The sequence below is a fragment of the Chionomys nivalis genome, chromosome 1, assembly GCF_950005125.1.
Source record: "Chionomys nivalis chromosome 1, mChiNiv1.1, whole genome shotgun sequence".
Classification (NCBI taxonomy): Eukaryota; Metazoa; Chordata; class Mammalia; order Rodentia; family Cricetidae; genus Chionomys; species Chionomys nivalis.
This window is the reverse complement of record NC_080086.1, coordinates 50,280,495-50,301,113: the sequence shown is the minus strand read 5'-3', so window position 1 is coordinate 50,301,113 and position 20,619 is coordinate 50,280,495. Positions and strand designations below refer to the sequence as shown.

The following is a 20,619-nucleotide window of genomic DNA, read 5'->3' as shown; positions in this document are numbered from 1 at the left end:
AACTGCCTCCTTTCGCTTTAACAACCTCTCTGATGTACCCACCAATGTATTTTAAAACCTTGATTTATGATTTTCTTTCTTCTATAGAATTAGAAAACTTAATGAAACTGCTTTCATGCCGGAAGATGGAATTTGGGGTGACCTACTAAATCCATGTCCCCGGCTCTAGAACAAACTAGCTCATTCCCTTTAAAGGTGAGAAAGCCGGAGGGGTTTGCTTTTGTTTGTTTTTGTTTTGCGTTGAGGGCTCAGCACACACCCGCAGGTGGCCAGCCGAAGGGGGGAGTGGCTTGTGAACTGTTACTGCTCACCTCCTGGGGGTGGCTTCCCAAGGTGCAGGGTGTCCTTACAGCCAGAGCTCTCAGCCCATTCACTCTGTGTGACAGCTCTTGTGTCCTGGTGAGTTACTTGCATTCAGTTCTAGTGGGGACATAGATAATCTCTTCAACACAGGCAGAGCAGAGACAAGGCATGAAGGTCCAAGAAGGAGTGTGGGTGCGCACATGTGCACACTCGGTGCACACTCGTTAGTGCACACCCTTTAGTGCACACATATGTGGAGGTTAGGGCTCCACTGCACGTCTTCTCCTTGGGATAACTTCCCCTGCATCCTGTCTAATCTGCTTCTTCTTGCTCTGCTTTCCTGCCTCCCCCCCCATGCTGCCCTCACTCTTCCTCCTCTTCAGCCCCACTGTATGGCAGCCCGCCTCAGCCCAGCTCCAGGCATGCTGGTCACCCCCTCCTGTCTCTCCCTCTCCTGGCACAGCCTTTGCTGCCCTACGTGGTTATTTTTGAGCCGTCACTACCACGACTGATGCCTGACGCCTGCCAAACACAAACATCACATTTTAGAATTGAATCAAGTAGGCTTGGGGTTTGGACAGCCCCAGATCAACTCAAGACTCCAATCAAAAGGCTCCTGCATCCCCAAACCCATGAGGGGCTCCCCGACCTGGGCCTGGCTAGTTACCCGGCAAACAACACAAAACTGAAATACTTCTCTTTTTTCCCCTCTATGATGAGTCAATTCGGTCTTGAAGAAAGCACCTCCAGCCTGCCCACAGCCTGAGGAACACGCCTTCTGGCAGAAGCCAACCTCAGAGGGTTGGGCAGAGTCTGAAGGAAGCAGCTGCCTAAGCCTGCCTAGAGACCCTACCTTAGCCTTCAGTCTCCAGGAGCTGCTACACCAGGAGACAGAGCAGAGGTGGGGACATGTCCCTGTAGCCGAACTGCCCCTTCTTGGGCCCAAGAGGACATTTGAGTGGCTTCTCCCAGCTTTCTATTAGTGTCTAATTCACACGCTGCATGCTTAATGCTCAAATCACACTCATGTAATCATAACCCAACCAGATGTCAGCTGTGGCCAGCACCCCAGTCACCTTGGTCATCCTGTGAGCACCCCAGTATTCTCTGTCAGACCTCCATCATCAGACTCAATCTACCTGTTTTTTTTTAAAAAAAGCCATCCCAATGCTCACACTAAAGTTCTTCTGTGTCCATCACCATGGCATCCATCTATGCTGCTGCATATCTCAGTAAAGGATCTGTTCTTTTTTTTTTTTTTTTGAGAGAGAGAGAGAAGATCTCATCACGTAGCCCTAGCTAGCCTGGAACTATGTAGACCAGGATGGCCTTGAACTCACAGAGATCCTCCTGCCTTTGTCTCCTAAATACTAGGGTCCAAACTGTGTACCACCGTATCCACAGCCTGATTGACTGACGTTTGGGATAAGGTCTCACTGTGTAGCCCAGGATGGTCTTGAACCCACAATCCTCCTGAGTCCTGGTTTTGTAGGTTCTCACCACTACTAGCTGCTTTTTAGAGTTTTTGTGCTTTTTCCATTGCTCAGGAGTACTCTGTGTTTGCTTATGTATGCATCCATCCATTCTAGGTTGACAGGCCCTGGTCGCTTCTGGTTTTAGGCTATTCCTAAAGCATCTGTGACTATCAAGTCTGCACTTGTGGGGACACGAGCACTCATTTCTCTGAGATGAAGTGTTCAAGTGTAGATGTACTTTCTCCACTGAGTGTAGATTTTTGAGGTTCTGTCAGTCAGGTTCCAAAGTGGTTACAACTATGGAGCTCCGGCTGGCCTTGGAATTGCAATCCTCCTGCCTCAAGCTCCCAAGTGCTGGAACAACAGGTACCTGACACCATACACAACACCCTGAAGCCCCACGTCTCTGTCTCTCTCTCTGTACACACACTGGGAATAGAATACAGGGCCTCACGCATGCTAGGTAAATGCTCTACCACCCTTCTGTATGTGTGGGTCCCACAGATGGCCACCATTTCCCTGATTTTAATGCGTTGGTCTCTCTCAGAAGGAGAAAGGAAGATTTGTGACTAACTTCCCATTTAAGCAACAGCGGCCTTTCTCTCCCAGACATTCACAGATCACTGGTACAGGCTTGTTTGATGTCAGACGTCAGATGGAGCCTTTTTATGGCACTTCAGAAAAGACACTTGGGTCTGACAAGCCGCACAATTGAAACTTTACAGCTTCTGTGCATGGTGGGAACAAGTCCCCAAGATGCTATCAACCTTTCCAAACACTTGGGGCATGTTTCAGGACCTCGCAGCACGGCTCACATTAAAGGCAGCCTGAGATCTCCAGGGCTCCGTGGACACAGCCTTCTGGGCCATCAATCAGCGTGCCTCCCAGGAGCTCCATGGACTTGAATAGCCACAGTCAGGGGCACGAAGCCCACGGTACTCACTGACCTTTGCCTGGCCACTTAGCCTTTCTGCAACTCCATGTCCCTTCCAATAAAACAGAAAATTCTAGATCCCCCTTTCTCCCCTCCCTGCCTCTTGGGTTACATTTTCTCATTTCTGTTCATAAAAAAACCCTCTTTCATTAAATATTTATGAAACAATTTTAGCCACAGAGAAGAATCATAAGGCTGTCCTTCACCCAGACTCACCAATTCACATTCTGCCATCTTTGCTTTATTGGTGTCTAAACAAAGACCGCTTTTACCAAAAACATTTAGTGGGTCACCATGGATGTCAGAGCACTTTGTGGCTCATGGCTCATTGTGAATTTCAGCAAAGGATGTTTTCTTACATGAGAGAAACTAAAACCATATACAGTAGGATGCACCACTAGCACATAATACACAGTCCACGTTTAGAGGTTGCTCCCTGACTCAGTGACATCCTGGGTTGTGGTGTCATTCCCAATGAGGACCAGTCCAGGTCAAGACTTTATTTGGTGAGCACTTGTGCTGTCTCTTTTTATCTGCAACAGTTGAAGAGTCTTTTTCTTTTGTGATGGTGACATTCTAAAGTGCACAGACCTGAGGTTGACTGGGTGGCACTGAACTCCACATTCTGAGCTCTCCCTGCCCTGAGATGAGTCCCCAGAAATGAAGAACTGTCTCCCCACCAGTTTTCCTTTGCCTAGTACCCTCCACCTGAAACTGCCTTCCCAGCCACCCTTTTCTGACCCCCTAAGGCTTTGCTGAGAGCCTGTTCTGGTTTTGATGGCCAACACTCCGTGCTCGATGCAAACGGGTGCTTGGCAGATTGTGCCATGACTCCTGCGCGGGTCTCAGGCCCTGTCATCTGCCGGGCTCAACTTTACATACCACCTCCCTACTTCATGCTCTCTGCTCTACATCCAGAAACCCTCTGCGGCTAGGGATGACCTGGGGATACAGTAGTGCCGGGATCACCCGGGTCTTGCCAATGTGTCAGGGTCTGTGTCACTAGCCAATAAAATGTGGTGGTTTGAATGAGAATGGTACCCAATAGGTTCGTGTATTTGAAAGCCTGGTCTATCATTGGTAGAACTGTTTAGGAAGGATTTTGAAAGGGTGGTTGGAGGAGGGGTTTCACTTGGGTTGTACTTTAATGCTTCAAAAGCCCACGTCATTTCCATATGGATGAAGATAAGGGCTCTCAGCTACTGCTCCAGCACCACGCCTGCCTGCTGTTGCTCTACCCCCCCCCATTATTGTCATGGACTCTGAAAACTGTAAGTCCCAAATACAGCTTCTCTTCTTTAAGTTGCCTTGGTCATGGTGTCTTACACACTAGTGGAGAAGTAATGACAGAAGCCAAGCCTGGGGAAGCCACCTTGTGGTGAGGTACCTGCTGACACACCTTTGGAGACAATGACAGAGACTTACCGCCCCTAGCGCTCGCTCTGAGCTTGTGTCGCAGGTAGTCAGTGGTTGGGGGGTCACTGTCTAGACCCAGTGTTTCCTGGTTCTTTCTTGGTATTTTGGTCAGAACACAGTAAAAGCTGCACAGATTTTTAAAAGGATCAAGGAAATTTTACTTAAAGCAAACTTAGTACAGACTGACAGTGGGCCACACGAGTGAGGGGGTTCAGAGGTCTTGAGTACTGCTGGCACTTCTTTTTTTGAACCTTTGTAGGGTTCAAGAGAGGGAGGGGTTGGCTACTAAGGGGTGGAGTCTGGGTGGTTCTCTATTTTGACTGACAGATTAAGTCATATAATCCTTCCTCTACTGGACATGCCCCTTCCCATAATACATCTGATTTTAATTATATGCCCATCTAATCACACATAGGCATAAGATGGTAAATAGGAAACTCTCCCTGAAAGTTTACTTGAAGATACTTTTTGCTTTATTATATATGCACCCCAAATCCCTTGCCCTCAGTTTCTGGATTATATTCCAGGGTATGTTTGGGTAAGGGGGGGCCTCCATCACAGGACTGCTAAGGAGAGTAACTATTTCCATCATTTAAAGCAGATATATGTGGCTTAGAGCAAGTAGGAGTCCTGGGCTGCTGACAGGTTGCTAGGTGCATTGTTCAATGAGGAATGTGTTCATGGCCCAAGTCAGGAAGAGTCCTGGGTTGCCAAGCAATTCCCTACGCTTCTGATCTCACTCTTGTACTCTAGACAACCTCTCTTGGACACCAGGTGAGTCCTGTCTGAGAGCCTGGTGGAGGCTAACAGTTAAAAGTCAGCACATACTTTTCTCTATAAGCCCCAGCTTCCTTATAGCACAGCACCTAGCTTCCCCAAGGCAAGTGCCCTCTGCAGACCCAACTCCTGCAATGATGAACCTTGACATCCACCATGACCCAGACATGCTACTTTGGTCTGAGCCATGGCAAACAGCATTTGGACTCAAAGACACAGAGCTAAGTCACCAACTGAGTGAACAGAGCACCAGGTACAACGGAAAATAATGGAGGAAGAGCTGTGGCACCTCCAAAGGACCTAAGTGGCAGTGCTCACGGTGGTGTGGAAGGCCTACAGCCAGGCTCTGGTGCCCAGACTCTGAGCCCAGCATTGTCACTACTACAGAGAAGGCAGGCAGCTGGTAGTGAGGCCTGTGGCCCACCAACACCCTGAACCTACCTGGTGCCCCTTCCAGGTCCTCCCCTGTCCATGTCCCATGACCAGACTCCCTCCCAGAGCCCAGACCATCAGACACCTGTTTCACCCACATCTCTCATCTCATGACACCTGCGTGGTCATTATACAGGTCCTGATCTTTGGCAGCTAGAAGCCTGGCTCTGCTCTCCTTTGCTCTATATCTTAGGAGGAGACAGCACAGCCTACCCTAGACCACAGCAGCATTCGGGGAATGCCCCCTTTCTGCCTAACATGGAGTTCTATTTTCAATGCCAAAAGAGATTGACCCTGTGGTTTCTACCTGGAGGCAGGTGATCAGATGCTGTCTCAGCTGTCTCTCTCCCTGGACACTCTGAACTTTGTCTACCCTGGCTCCTGGACCTGCATTGGCGGGAGTGGGGTGAGGGGGTGGGGATGGAGGGGGAGGACCGGAGAGGCAGGGAGAGGCTTTGTTTACTCCCAAATGAATTCATGGTAAGAGCAAATATTGGTTTGTTTGTTTTGTTGTTCTTTTTGTTTGTATTTATTTATGTTTTAGCTTAAAGATTTATTTCTTTACCTGATGGGGGAAGGTCATTGGTTAAGTAATAAAGAAACTGCTTGGCCCATTATATCTAGCCTCTTCTCTGCTAACTCTCATACCTGGAATAGCCCATTTCTAATAATGTGTGTAGCACCCCAAGGTGCGCTTACCAGGAAGATTGTAGCCTACGTCCATCCTGGGTCAGAGCTTCATCGCATCTGCCCTGGCGATGAGTTGCATGCGTCTGTCTCTGAGAGGAGCTGCCCTGCAACTGAGCTCACTTCCTCTTCCTCCCAGCATTCTGTTCTGTTTACTCCACCCACCTATGTTCTAACCTATGAGGGCCAAGCAGTTTTTTTTATTAATTAACCAATGACCTTCCTCCATCATTTACCTATTTATGCAGGGCCCACAGAGGGCAGATGTCAGATCCCCTGGAACTGGGGTTACAGAGGGTTGTGAGCTGCTAAGTGGGTACTCTCAACCACTAAGTTCTCTCTCCAGCCCTACTAGCTACTGTAGACCAGGCTGGCCTTGAACTCACAGAGATCTGCCTGTCTCTGCCTCCCAAGTGCTGGGACTAAAGGCGAGCGCCACCACTGCCTAGTCCTAAGCAAGTTTTAAAAGATTACTCTTGAGCAGGGCGGTGGTGGCATGTGCCTTTAGTCCCAGCACTTGGAAGGCAGAGGCAAGCGGATCTCTATGAGTTTGAGGCCAGCCTGGTCTACAAATTGAGTTTCAGGACAGCCAAGGCTGTTACACAGAGAGACCCTGTCTCAAAAAACAAACAAACAACAACAAAAAAGTTGCGCTCTGCCAAATATCCTCTTATTAACAAATTCATTCAGTCCTCACAAATGCCTCATGAGGTGACCCCACTTCTGCACTTCTCCACTTTCTAAGGAGAGACACAGACCCTAAAAGTTTAAGTAAGTCCTCTAGGGTGACAACATCAGTAAGGTTAGAGTTCATCCTACTATGATGGGATAGATGAGGGGAGGGAGAATGGAAGAGAGAAGGGAAGGAGGGCTGAATAGAAGGATTGGGGATGGAAGGAAGGCAAGGGGAAAAGGGGAGGGGGAGAGATGAGGGTAAGCACACAGAGGGGTGGAAAGGAAAGCAAGCAAATAGTGCATTTAGGAGGTGACACAGCCCTGCATGAGTAAGGAGAGAGGCAGGGCAGGCCACAGTCACAGCCACAGTGCCTCAGGAGGGTGAGTGTTAACAGCCACGCCTCGGCAAACAACTGACATTCTTCCCAAGGGGATTTTCTCTGGCGCCTATAGAACCACACCCGTATGTCCAAGAGGAGTGGATTTCATAAATGAGTTACAGTTCTGCTCTCAACAGAAGCTACGAGTTCCACATCAGAAATAGACACGGGGAACACTGACAGACGGATGGAAGGACAGACACAGGCCACTGAGTAGAATTATCTACAAGCTAGTTTTCAGGGGCCAGCAAAGTCTTCACCTCCCCCACCTCAGTGGTGAGCACAAGTTGTTTAATAAAAGTGACAGACAGGCCACAACGGTTATCAGAAGCAAAACTGTGGCCTGGGTATTATACAAGCTAGATAAAGGAGCTCTAAGATAAATCCCCTTGAAAACACAAAAGCCCTTTGATAAAGGCTACAGGGCTGACTAGTTTATCTTTGACACAAAAGTAACTTTTTTTTTTTTTTTTGAGTCAGGGTCTCATGCAGCCCAGGCTAACACTGAACTCCTCAACCTCTCAAATTGTAGGTGTGTACCATTTTAAAGGGGCTATGGGATATTTCTGTGTACTTAGTTGATTTGTAGCTGAACTCCTACCTCTTGTTACCTGAGAAAGCAAGGTTTGCCCCCAGGTCATTCTCCAGGTCACCAGAAGAGCCTGGGGCCCCCTTCCCGCTCCACCCCCCCCCCTTTCAATGTGTCCTATCCGTGTACAGCTTCTAACAGCTCAGGCCTCTGTGTCTTTTTTCTCTCAGCAGGTCTGCAGCCTTGGGCAAGCTCAGCCTATCCACCTAAGCCTCCTGGCAGAATGGTACTCTCCTTTGGAAACATGTGGCAGACCGTGCTAGACACGGCTGCCAGGTCCACAGGAAACTCTCTTTCCCCAAATTCTGGTAGTTTTACAAAAGCCAGCATTCCTCGAGAACGGTGAAGGGTGAAGGGGTTGCCTCTACCAAAAGGGGCCCTTTCCCTTATCACTGGCAGAAGGGACACATGGCTGTGTGAGGTACCTATTAGCACCCTGAAGTGTGCTGGCCTCCAGGCTCCCTCAGTATCACAAGTACTTGCTACCCATTTCAGAGCCCATGCTAAGTCTAGCCCTTCCCCTCCCCTCCCCCATAAGCTTCTCCAGCTCCTGGCTTTCCTCCAGGCAGCTGCTCATTCTCCTTATAACCCCGCTATTTCAGCCGTGCTCCCCCTCTTGGCATGCTCTTTTGCCCTCGCTCTCTTTTTCTTCCTCTCAATCTCCCTCTCTCTACCTCTCTCTGATCTCCTGGTTCTCTCATGGCCAGGTCCAGTCTGCCGGCCATGTTCAGGCTATTACTTTCTGTGCTTGGGACTCTTCTAGATGCCTGTGCTGTGGGACAATGGTCTTTTATCCTGTCCCTTGTATTATTTTTAATAAAATGCTGATTGGCCACTAGCCAGGCAGGAAGTAGAGGCGTGACAATGAGAATTATGGGAAGAGGGAAGTTTCAGTCTGCAGTCGTCACCCAAGCAGAGAGGAAGCCAGACACAGAGCAAGCAAGATGTGACTGCTTCACCGACAAAGGTACCAAGTCACGTGACTAACACAGACAAGAACTATGGGCTAATATAAGTTATAAGAGTTAATAAGAAGCCTGAAATACTGGGCTAATCAGTTTATTATTAATGTAGGCCTCTGTGTAATTTCTTTGGGACTTAATGACTTTGGGAACCGGGCAGGACAGAAACCCCAGACAACACCTCTGGCTGTTCTCTTTCTCTCATATCTACACTTAAAAACCTCCCCCTTAACCATACCGTGGAGCAGTCATGCTATTGGTTTAAAGAGGGACAACATGGCGAGTGACCTGCTCTTGTCCACTTTCGGGGCAGAGCAGGTTCCAAGACACTGAAAATCCATGGTCCAGCAGGGTTTGGACAAATTTCTAGTCCCCAAGACTGGGATGCAGAGGTCACTGGTGCTGTGAATATTTCTGTAGTGTGTATTTGGGAGGGGTCTGTGAGCAGCATAGTGTGTGGGGGGAGCCAGAAAACACTCTATCCTCCCTCTCCACCCTGTGCCAGATACAGATCCTGAGCCACAGGTCACAAAGTTTTTGGTTTGACTCTCACCACCCAATAGGTGACCTTCCCTTTTATCCAGACCAATCCTGCTCATTCCTCCCCTCTTCCTTCTGGCTATGGCCAGTCCAGCCTGTCACCTCTCCTCTTTCCACACACACATTGTCTTCCCCCACCTCCAAAGCTTTCCACAAAACCCACACTTTCCTGTGCCTAGGGATCAACTCAATACACACAGAAGGATCCAATGACCCATTTGACACTAAGTGCCAATCAGCAGGAGCACAGTAATGTATTTAACCAAAGGAATGAATCACCAAGGGTGAGAATTTTACCCTTTGCAGGCAGGTCAGTGGACGGATATGCTTTGCTTTGTTTCATGCCTTCTTAGGAAAACCTCAAAGCCGCATACCTTGCAAACGGGAACTGGGTTCTCAATTAGAACACAGAGCTTTGGGGGCTGGAGAGATGGCTCTATGGTTAAGAGCACTGGCTGTTCTAGAGGATCACAGTTCAACTCCCAGAACCCAACATTGGGTGACCCACATTAATTCCAATTCTAAGGGCTCTGATACCCTCTTCTGGCCTGTACACACACAAGTCTCTCTCTCTCTCTCTCTCTCTCTCTCTCTCTCTCTCTCTCTCTCTCTCTCTCCTTGTCTGTTTGTTTCTCTCTCTTACACACACACACACACACACAATTTTTTTAATTAAAAAAAATACAGATGTTTGAAACCCCAAAACTTGCTTTTCAAGTCTAGACCATGTCAAGTCTAGACCATGTCAAGCCTAGACCATGTCAAGCCTAGACCATGTCAAGCCTAGACCAAGGATAACTGCCTCCCACTTCCTTCTCCAGACCAGGGAGCTGAGACAGCATCATTCAAAAATCTCAACACACCCTGCAGATCTAAAGTTGCCAGGCATGGTAATGCATACCTACCTGTCCAGCCCTAGGGACACTGAGTCAAGAGGGTCTTGAGTTTGAGGCCAGCTACATTTGTGCTATGAAGTGAACTGTCTCAAAAGCAGAAAAAGCAATGTTCCTCGTTGAGCCTGGGGAGGGATATCCACACTCTGATGCTATAGTGATCCATGATGCTCCTCCTCCAAGGATGCCCTAAGTGGATTTGGAAAATGGCTCCATGTCATCAATTGCAAAGGTGGCTGATGCCCACTGCAGCTTGCCCCACCATGAGTCAAATCCTCCTCTGTGCCTAGGAACAGGGCTAGCTTTGACATCAGAATGCAGAGAAAATGACTGCAAGCCCATTCTGAGTGTAGGCCTCAAGGGGAAGGTTGTGCTCTTCCCTCTGGCTTTTGAAAGCAATCCACTCCTGGGTGAGCCACCAGGCTGGCACGCAGAGTGACAAGAGCCCACATAACGTCTGCTGTCTGAGCTGAGATCACCATAGATGGAGCACGTATGTGACCATACCCACCAGACTCCAGCCACACCAGAAAAAGTACATAGCTGAGGCCGCTTGAACAACTTACCACGAAACTGAACTAAGAGGCAGTGCTTACTGTTCAGGCCAACAAATTCACAGTGGGTTGTTATTATCAATGCAAATAATAAAAACACAGCTCTCACCTCAAATGCAGTCAGAGACGGTTCATTCTGGAGCCAGTGCAAGTGACCGTGGCCAGGGAACACAGATCCAGGCTCTTCCAAACATCATGTTTTGGGAAGTTTTTACAGGGATAGGACAGAGCTGGTAAAGAAAGTGTTTTTTTCTTTTTTCTTTTTTTGGTTTTTCGAGACAGGGTTTCTCTGTGGCTTTGGAGCCTGTCCCGGAACTAGCTCTTGTAGACCAGGCTGGTCTCGAACTCACAGAGATCCGCCTGCCTCTGCCTCCCGAGTGCTGGGATTAAAGGCGTGCGCCACCATCGCCTGGCAGAAAGTGTTTTTTTCAAGTACACTAGTAGAAATATCTGGTGGTTACATCAAGGCAGGGGAGTTTGTGCTCTGAGCCATCACCGCCATCCTTTTGTCATTCCTGACCTCTGGGTTGGTGACAGGTCTGTCTTAGCTACTTTTATATCGCTGTGACAAAACACCATGACCAAGCAACTTATAAAAAGCATTTAATTTGGGTTCACTGTTCCAGAGGGCGAGTCTCTGATCATCATGGCAGGGCTGCAGTCAGACAGGCAGAACAGTAGCTAAGAGTTCACATCTGATCCATAAACACTAGGCAAAACAGCTAATTGGAATGGTGTGGGCTTTTAAAACCTCACCTCTTTCAACAAAGCCACACCTCCTAATCCTTCACAAACAGATCCATCAACTAGGGTCTGAACATTAAGATATATGAGCCTATGGGGGCCATTCTCAGTCAAACCACTACCAGGTCTATATGTACATCTCCAAAAGGATCTTCAAGATAGTCAACAGGAAGTTAGATCAAACACAGGGGGAGGGGGGAGATGGACGGTCATTCCAGGAGTTAAAGGTAAGTGTAGACAGCCTGGGCTCCCATCCCATAATGCTCTGAAGGTTGTGCAGTCCCAGAAGCAGCTAAGCAGCACAGGAGAATGTTAACAGGTACAGATCCTCCTCCAACGTCAACTCAGTGAGACACTTCCCCAGGTGACACCAGGCACATCCCCTGAGGTGTGAAGATGAGGAGAAATGACACAGGGAGACATCCCTCTCAGAACATGCACGATCCCATTGGTGCAAAAAGAGTCGTCACCCCAGAGGGAATAAGAGACTGTTTATCCGAAAGTGATCGTGGCCTAGGAACATAGATTCGGGCTGTTCCAAAGGACACATTTTATTGTGGAAGTGGTTATGTGGAACTGTTTTAGCTAGAGAAAAGGGGAAATTATAAATCAAGGCCCTTAGAAAATCCATCGAAGGGACCACAGGTAGACTATAGCAGATAAGTGTACCTGTGCTGGAGCTTTCGAACGCTATCTGATGACTTCCTTGGCATGTGGCTTGGTAGATGCTACGAGTCTGCTAAGAATTTATTTTAAAGGCTGTTGTAGACTATTTAACTATGCAAAGATGTATTATATTTGCTTACACTATGGACTATTACTTTAACTGTATAAAAATGTGTTGCGTTTGTTTATGCTGCATTTGCTTGACGATGTAAGGATGTGTATTTAATTATGTAAATGTGTGCTGCATTTGTTTCACCTTGCCTGCCTAAGGCACCTGATTGGTCTAACAAAGAGTTAAATGGCCAGTAGCTAGGCAGAGAAAGGTTAGGTGGAGCTTGCAGACAGGGAGAATAAGTAGAAGGAGAAATCTAGGCTTGGGTCAGGGGAGAATGAGAAAAGAGGAGAGAGCAAGGGAGATGCCCAGGACCAGAAGCCAGGCAGCTGCCAGCCAGACGTATAGAGACAGCAGGAAAGTAAGATTCACAGAAAGAAAAAGTAAAAAGCCCTGAGGCAAAAGGTAGATAAAGAGAAACAAATTAAGTTAAAAGAGCTAGCCAGAAATGAGACTAAGCCAGGCTGAGCATTCATAACTAATAAAAAGTCTCTATATCATGATTGGGGAGCTGGTTGGTGGCCTAAAAGAAAGTTCGGTACAAAAGGCTTTGATCGTCACAGCTGTTAAGTCAGACACAAGGGTGGGGCGATGAGTAACTGTCAATGGAACTAAAAATAGCCCAAGATAATTTGGCTCCAGTCTGCAGCACTCTGACCCATACAAAGTCCAGTTGTAGAAGCTTCAGCTTCAGTTGGCCGTCCTCAACCACGTCAGCTGTGCCTCAGAGCATGGCGGTCAGGGGAGAGACGTGTTCCCACACGCTCTTCTTCCAAACGGAACTATAGTCACAGAGGGAGAAAACCATAGACACCAGGGCTTGGTTCTAAGAGGGTCTAATGTTCCCCTGGAGAATTCAGTTCAGAATCTCCGTACGGGGAGAGAAGACACTTCCTGACCCCTACAGATGGTCCCAAGCTGGTGAGCTCTTCAAAGCCCTGGGTGACAGACAGGGCACCCTGCATAACCAGCCCGGCAGTTAAGTTAGGTTAAGCCTGGTACATTAGAACCACTCAGGAGACAGAGCAGAGTACGGAAAGCCCAGAGTGGTGGGCAGAGTGTCACAGCCCCAAGGCCAGGGTTGCTCTTTCCCGGGGCAGAGCACGTGGCAGCCCTGTCTCCTAGTATTTACTTCTAATTGAAAGTCCTGCTGAACAACTCCACCCAGGCGTGAAGCTCGGTGTGTGACGCATTCCCCAGCTTCCACTCTCAGAACAGCCTCCTCGGGCTTGAAAGGGAAAAGGTCAAACAGACAGAGAATGAGAACTTGATTTTGCTTTTGAAAAAGATTTATCTCTCAGTGAGGCCAAGTTAGAGACCCTCCAGTATTAGCACAATTTACTTAGAGCCTGTGAGAGGTCAGTCGGGAAATGAGGTGGAAAGACTCTAATTTTGCTGGGAGGTGGGCAACACCTATGACTCCTGGCCTTGCTATTTAGCCCAGGTTGTCCTTGAATTTGGGATCCTCCTGCCTTTGCTTCCTGTGTGCTAGGATTGCAGGCGTGTACCACTATGCCCTAGTGGATTAAAAGGGTATTCGGAAAATTTACTAGGGAAAAAAAATGAGATTCCCCTGGGGACCTGTGGATGGTTATGTGTACTTATCTCAGGGAAACATTACGCCTGGAGAACTGGTTTCAGTGGTCAGTCAGCTGAGGGTAGAGACTGTCCGGGAAGCATCCCTTGGCTTGTTTCCACGATGCACAGCCACACCCAAGCACACTCATTCACCTGCCTACTCTGTTCATCCAGGCCCTGCTCCTGAGACCCTGCCATGGCCTGGAGTAGCTCGGTGGTACTTTGCTCCACACGATCCTGGACTCACTCACCAGGCAAGGAAGACAACAGGCAGGATAGTTCAGTGTCCAGCGCATTCCCGCTTCTTTCAGTCCCAGCCTTTCCTCTCAGCAAACCTGCCAGGAAAACGCATGCCAGAATCAGCAGACCTCACCCGAGTGCTGGCCAAGTCTTTACCCTTGATGTCATCGTGGGTAAGATGCCTGAGCCCCTGACTCTCAGCGCCTGGGTTTCCTCGCTGGTAAAATGATAAAAGCGGCACCATGGAAGAGACCCCCACCTAGAAGTCACTGTTCCTTCCTATTTTGGGCCAGGCAGTACTAATGGCTGCAGGGAACCTGAGGAACAGACTGCCCTGAGCAGCCGCCGCTGTGGCTAAGTCTGGCCATAGCTGCAGTCTTTGGCCAATGAGCTATAAGCAAAGTTGTGTAGGGTTTCTAAGAAAATGGATAAAGGCGGAATTATAAAAGTGGCACTTTTAAAGGAACTTCTGGCTTTCTTTCCTTGTCTTTTTGTCCACCATGGGAAAATATGATGAGAAGTTGGCCATCAGCAAACCAGAACAAGAGTGCTGGCCAGGAAGCCAAACTGCCTGGCATCTTGATTTTGGACATCCTTGAATAGATGCAGTTACTCCTGTGAAAGGCTCAGCTAGCATCTGGTCCACAGGGCTGGAGGAGAGGGTCTCTGAGGCCCTCGCAAACAGAGATATTTCTATGGTCTTCATCAGGGCAGCAGCTGTCCCAGCTTCCACAACCGACTGACACAAAGAGCACTCAAAACACTGGACACCCAAGATCAAAACGCCAGCCTGCTTTCCTTGGGTAGAGCTCTCTGCTGGGCTCGTTGGTGGATGCCGGCTATCCTCATGGTGGGCAGAATGAAAATACTGCTCTCTCTCTTCTTCAGTCTTGTGTTCACTATGCAGTTAAGGACGACCTTGGACTCCTGCCTCTGCCTATTAAGTGCCGGGATTTCTGGCAGGTACTGCCAGATTTATACCTGATTTACACGACGCTGGGGATGAAGCCTAGGGCAGACAAGCTCTGCAGCTGAGCTGTAACCCAGGTTGGTCTTGAACTCACCCTCTCTCTCTCATTCTGCTTAGCATTTGCCTACCAGTTTGAACTTCTCTAGTTCTTTTTCTTTTCACTCTTCCTTCTCTCCCTCCTTCCCTTCCTTCCTCCCACTCTCTCCCTCCTTCCCTTGTTTCCTCCCTCTCCCTTCCTTCCTTCCTTCCTTCCTTCCTTCCTTCCTTCCTTCCTTCCTTCCTTCCTTCCTCCTTCTCTCTCTCCCATTCATGTTTTGAGATGAGGGTCTTATGTATCTGAAGCTGACCTTGCCTCTACCTTCTTCTTCTTCTTCTTTTTTTAAAGATAGAGATTTTATTTTGTTATAAGACATCTTTCTACCCCAGTTGTTCTCTGGACCCTGTGAACAAAATTGCTTTCTGTACCCCATGAACAAAATAGCATTGAGCAAGTCCAACATAGGGATGAATGTCCAGTTCTTTAGCCATTATAAGACTTGCTCATTCACCTTAGAAAACCTTGACGTCAGTCTAAGGTGGCAGATTTGGAGGTAGCGTTTTGTATTTCCTTTCAGTGTGTTTGTCTCTTTCAAAGTTTCTCCTCATCTTCCTATTGCTGTGGATGCATTCAGGACACAACTATGATCTTCCACTCCTGGGGATAGGAACACACAGGCTGGTAATAGAAAGAGAGGTACCATCCTTTGGGGACTGTCTGGAACCCAGGTATGACCAGCGTGCATCTGCAGGCAAACCCAGCCTGCCTTATCTGCAGGGAGCTGTCTACCATGGAGGATGCACCACCTGCAGGCAGTGATTGGCGGCTGAAAGGCCTTGACTTTCGTTCAAGGGAAGAGGCTGGCAATTCATCACCCTAGGCTGAGCAGCTCTCATAGCAATTCTTCCCCAGGCTGCAAAAACGGATTCCCTTTCTGAAGTTATAGCTTCAACTCTAACGTCCTCCTCTCTTCCTCTTGAAGCTTCGAGGCCTGGGTCCTTTGATGACTATTTTGGGTTTCTTGGGAACTGGCTTCATTTTGGCCTCAAGAGATGTTTGGGGGAATATGATATTTTTGTTTTGAATATGAGCTTTTCTGGAGTCTCAAGTAGACTTCAACTTTCATGCCATCTGTACTCGTTATGACAGCGACACCGTTCCCGAAGAGCGTTCCGGGACACCTCATTAATAGGAGGCAGGATGGCGGCAGGGGTGGTGGGGCTTTAACTTGGATACCGAGGGGTTGGTATCCTGAGAAGCTGGCATTGGGGAAACTGGAGGCTTGAGGTCTATGGCTGAAGAAACACTTGATTTTGTTATAGGCAATGTCTATGGTGAGCTCCTCAGTAGCTGGGACCAGTGTTAAAATGATTTATTCTTCATTAAATTCTCCCTTGTCATAGGTGTCCTGGCTGGAAAGTGACATTTTCAACAGGCGTCAGAGAAGACAAAAGCAGCAAAGATAAGGATGTCTGGAACTCACTACCTTGCCTCTACCTTCTAAGTGCGAGGATTATAGGGGAATATTACCAGATCCCTCCTTCTTTTCTTCTGATAAAGTTATTAATTTCATGATGGGGAGCAGAACCCCCACCACCTTGTCTAACTCTAATTACCTCTCAAAGACCCTGTCTCTAAGCCCTACCACACTGGGGTTCAGGTTTCAACGCATGAACTTGAGAGGAACATAAAAACTCAGGGGTACAATTGGAAACACTAAACATACTTGAGTCTAAGCTCAAGATAGATTAGCCTTAGGAGCCCGCCTGGATTTGGGTCTAACACCCTGAGATTCCTATACAGGAAGATTAGAATGTAAGAGAGGCAAACACAGTGACAGGGACTGGAAGCTGCATCCATGATCCACCGGTGCCTGGCACCTAGCAGATGTGTAGCTACAAGGGCCGTCATTCATCAGAGCCGCTCTTCGGGAGGCTGGATTGATGGCTCAGTGGTTAAAGACTGTGCATTACTCTTGTAAGGGACCCAAGTTAAGTTCCCAGGATTCTCGTCAAGTGGCTCACAGCTCCCTGAATTCCAGTGCCAGGGGATCTGTCACCTCTGCAGGCACATACTGAAAGTGCCAGGCACCAGGCCAGGTGGCAATGGCTTAAAAATAATCACCCAGGGGTGCAAAGACCTTGCATGGCAGGGACAGACAGGGAGGGGTGACCACAATGTCTGGGGACAGGCTGAGAAAGGGCTGCCATGGATCAGCGGGGCTGGAGTAGAGAAAGAGCAAAGGTGAATCAGGGACAGAGAAGAGCAGAGAGAGGAAACCCCTTGGAGAGGCCATAGGAAGTCATCCAGAGAGTGGCATACAAGGTTAAACCCTAATCTCCGCATATATGACATTTGTGTGAACAGACACACAGACTTAATAAAACAAATCTTCTTAAAATTCTACTAAAAAAAAAAAAAAGCTGCTCTTCCTTCAAGGCTTAAACCTCTAGGAAGAGGCCTCAGGAGTGAAAGGGACCCTCAGGTCACATCCATCACACATCTGATCCTCTGCTAAGGAGACAACTGTGTCACCAGGGTAACTGCTAGGGAGGCTGGGATGCTGGGCATGTATAGGAATGACTCAGCAGGAGCAGAGTGTGGCTCAAACTAGAGGCTCACAGGAGAGCTTGGGAAGGTTTGCAAGAAGAAGGGTGATGGGAGCAAGCAGGGCAAGCGCAGCTCCTTGGCTCCACACATCACCCTAGCCTGTGGAGAAACTGTACCACAGGAGCTGGACCCTCCCTTGACAAGACACAGGCAGCTTATGGTGACCCCATGGGAGGGAGCCAGCGTCTACTCTGTTCCCCTGCTTCTGGGGCTAACCAAAGGCCATTAAGGCCAGGGCTGTGGTTCACTACTGCCAGCCTTCCAGAGAAGCAGGCAAGAAGTGACTCAGCAAGCGATCAGGCTAAGGCTTTGGACTTCCCTCCGGTAGGGCGGCTTCTATTATTATAATCCCCATGTTTGCAAATGAAGAAACAGAGGCCCAGGGAGAGAGACTGAACCACTGAGAATGCATCATTCTGTAAAGAAACACACCTTGGAGTCTCTAGAACAAGACAGGTTGCTTGCTTGTTTGCTTTGCCAGGGCTGTTCAGATAAGAGATTTCAAATTGTTTTGTTTCTTTCAAAGTCTCCTGTAGCACAGGCTGGCTTTGAAATTCTTATGCAGCCAAAGATGACCATGGACTTCTGGTCTTGCTGCCTCCACCTCTCAAGTGTGAAGATTACATTTATGTGCCATCACTCACAGTGTATGTGATCTCAGGACTTGAACCCAGGGCTTCAAACACTGCGAGGCAAGTTCTCTACCAGCTGAAATTCACCACGAGCCCCAGACAAACAAGTTCTAGTTAATCTTGAGTGAGTGCGAGTCTCCATGGCACATGGAGGTGCACCCTTTGATGGCCTTGTTCTACAAGGAAGAAGCAGAGTATTGAGGGGGGCCGAACCAGTCAGCTCCTAGAGTCCCTTGAGACCCAAAGCGGTCATGCACCACCTAACAATGAAGACAAATGTTGTTAGGCAATTTTGCCATTGTGCAAACATCACAGAATGTACATTGTATTATAGGATGATATAACCTGCTGCACACTGAGACTGAATGGTGCACTGAGGCTGTGGGGGGGGGCGTAGGCTGTGAGGAGGACAAAGGCTGTGTGGTCACGGAGGCTGTGTGGTAACTGAGGCCCTGGGGTGGATGGAGGCCGTGGGGTGGACAGAAGCTGAGGGGTGCACGGAAGCCGTGTGGGGGACAGAGGCTGTGTGGGGTGCACGGAGGCTGTGTGGTCACTGAGGCCGTGGGGTGGATGGAGGCTGTGGGGTGGACGGAGGCCGTGGGGTGCACGGAGGCATGTGGGGCACGGAAGCTGTGGAGTGCACGAAGGCCATGTGGTCACTGATGGAGGTTGTGGGGTGCACGGAGGCCATGTGGTCACGAAGGTCATGGGGTCACGGAGGCTGTGGGGTGCATTGAGGTTGTAGGGTGGACTGATGAGGCCTGTATGTTTTGGCCCTTGTTAACTGAAACTTTGTGAGGTAGTGAATGCGTAACTATAGTCTAATTTAGTGATGACTGAAATCACTACTTTTGATTTGTCAAAACAAAACCAGAAAATGTCCCCACCACCCACAATGAAAATGTGTGCTAAAATAACAAAACTCTTTCCACTGAACTAAACCACTTCGGGAACTGTCGACTGAGTGATACCAAGGTGGCTGACATTGGCAAGAACAGCACACACAAAAATAAAAAAATCAGGGCCACCTACTTGGGCTCCTCATAGTCACATTCCCCAACAACACACCTGAAAATCCCACCTTTGTGTTGCCTTTGTGTCTAAGATTAGTTTCCTGGGGAGAAAGAAAATAGCATTCAGGAACAATGGTGTCTCTCAGTGCCACGGGCCATGAGTTTGTGGGGATTCTGTTGGGACAAACCTCAGGAAATCCGGTTTGGCTGGCTAAAAGTCAAAGACAATCTGTCAGGCCACGTCCCAGAGAAAGCCTGGCTCCAGGCATGAATTGGTTCAGACCCAAAGGATGTCACCATGACATTCAGCTTCCCTCTCCGTCTTGACTCCACTAACTGACTCTGGTGCCAACTTCAGCATCACCCCCTGGCACAGAGGCTGAGCAGCCCAGTCCAGGTCGTGCTTCTTGGTGGACTCTCAGAGATGAGCACGGACAAGGGCAACCTCGAACGGTTTCCCGTCTGCTTAGCAGTGAGGGGTGCAGGCTAAGTTAGGGTGAGGGTGAACCAAGAGGGGTTGATGCGGAAGTTAAGTACTGTCATGCTGTGTGCGGACAACTTACTGTGAGACCATGACGTTGGGGAGGTGTGCATCTTAGTAGAGATGACGGCTAGGAGAAGGGCACGTGCGAGCTCAGATGGCACCACGGAAGGAAATGCTGGAGGTGTTTGAGTCAGGGGTTAGGAACCCCTGAGGGATTAGGAGAGGGAGGTCACTCTCACTGAATCTGACCCACTCAGAATGTGTGACCTCAGAATGTGACCTGGGCTAGGAACTCAGAAATGATGACTGGCTGACTGAATGAATGAATGATTTCTACGGTTCTGTGCTGCTAAGCAGAAGTTGTAGCATTCATTCATCCACAGAGTTGACTAAGCTCATATGGTACACAGAGTAGAGGCAAGCAGATTGTTGAAAATGAAATGAAATTGGTCAAGAGAAAGACAGCAATTGCATGCGTGCTTGTGTTTGTTTTATTTTATGGTTCTTGAGATTGTACCCAGGTGCTCAGGAACAGCAGGCGTGTGCTTAAAATAGAAGCCCACTGGAGCAAGGAGACGTGCGATCAGGACGTGGTAGCACAGTCCCGTGTTTCCAGCACTCGAGAAGGCAGAGGCAGAAAACTATCAAGGCCGGCCTCCACCACAGCAAATCCAACACCAGGTAGGGCCGTTTAGCAAGACCTTGTCTCAGAGTCAGAAGTGAAAAAACAGGGCTGGGCTTGTGTGGAAGAAGGTTTGGTGGGAGGGGGAAGAAAAAGGTAAGGAGTAAAGACAACAAAAATACACCATGTACACAAAGACGTGTGTGTGTGAGTGTGTGTGTGTGTTTGCTTTTGATAGAGTTTCTCTGGGTAACAGCTCTGGCTGTCCCGGAACTTGCTTTGTAGACTAGGTCA

The 20,619-nt window shown here is 48.6% G+C and overlaps 1 pseudogene; it reads right to left on the bottom strand.

Annotated features, from left to right (window-relative positions):
- Nucleotides 1–15,497: 15,497 nt before the first annotated feature.
- On the bottom strand, nucleotides 15,498–18,897 carry LOC130871657 (developmental pluripotency-associated protein 2-like; annotated as a pseudogene).
- Nucleotides 18,898–20,619: the final 1,722 nt, after the last annotated feature.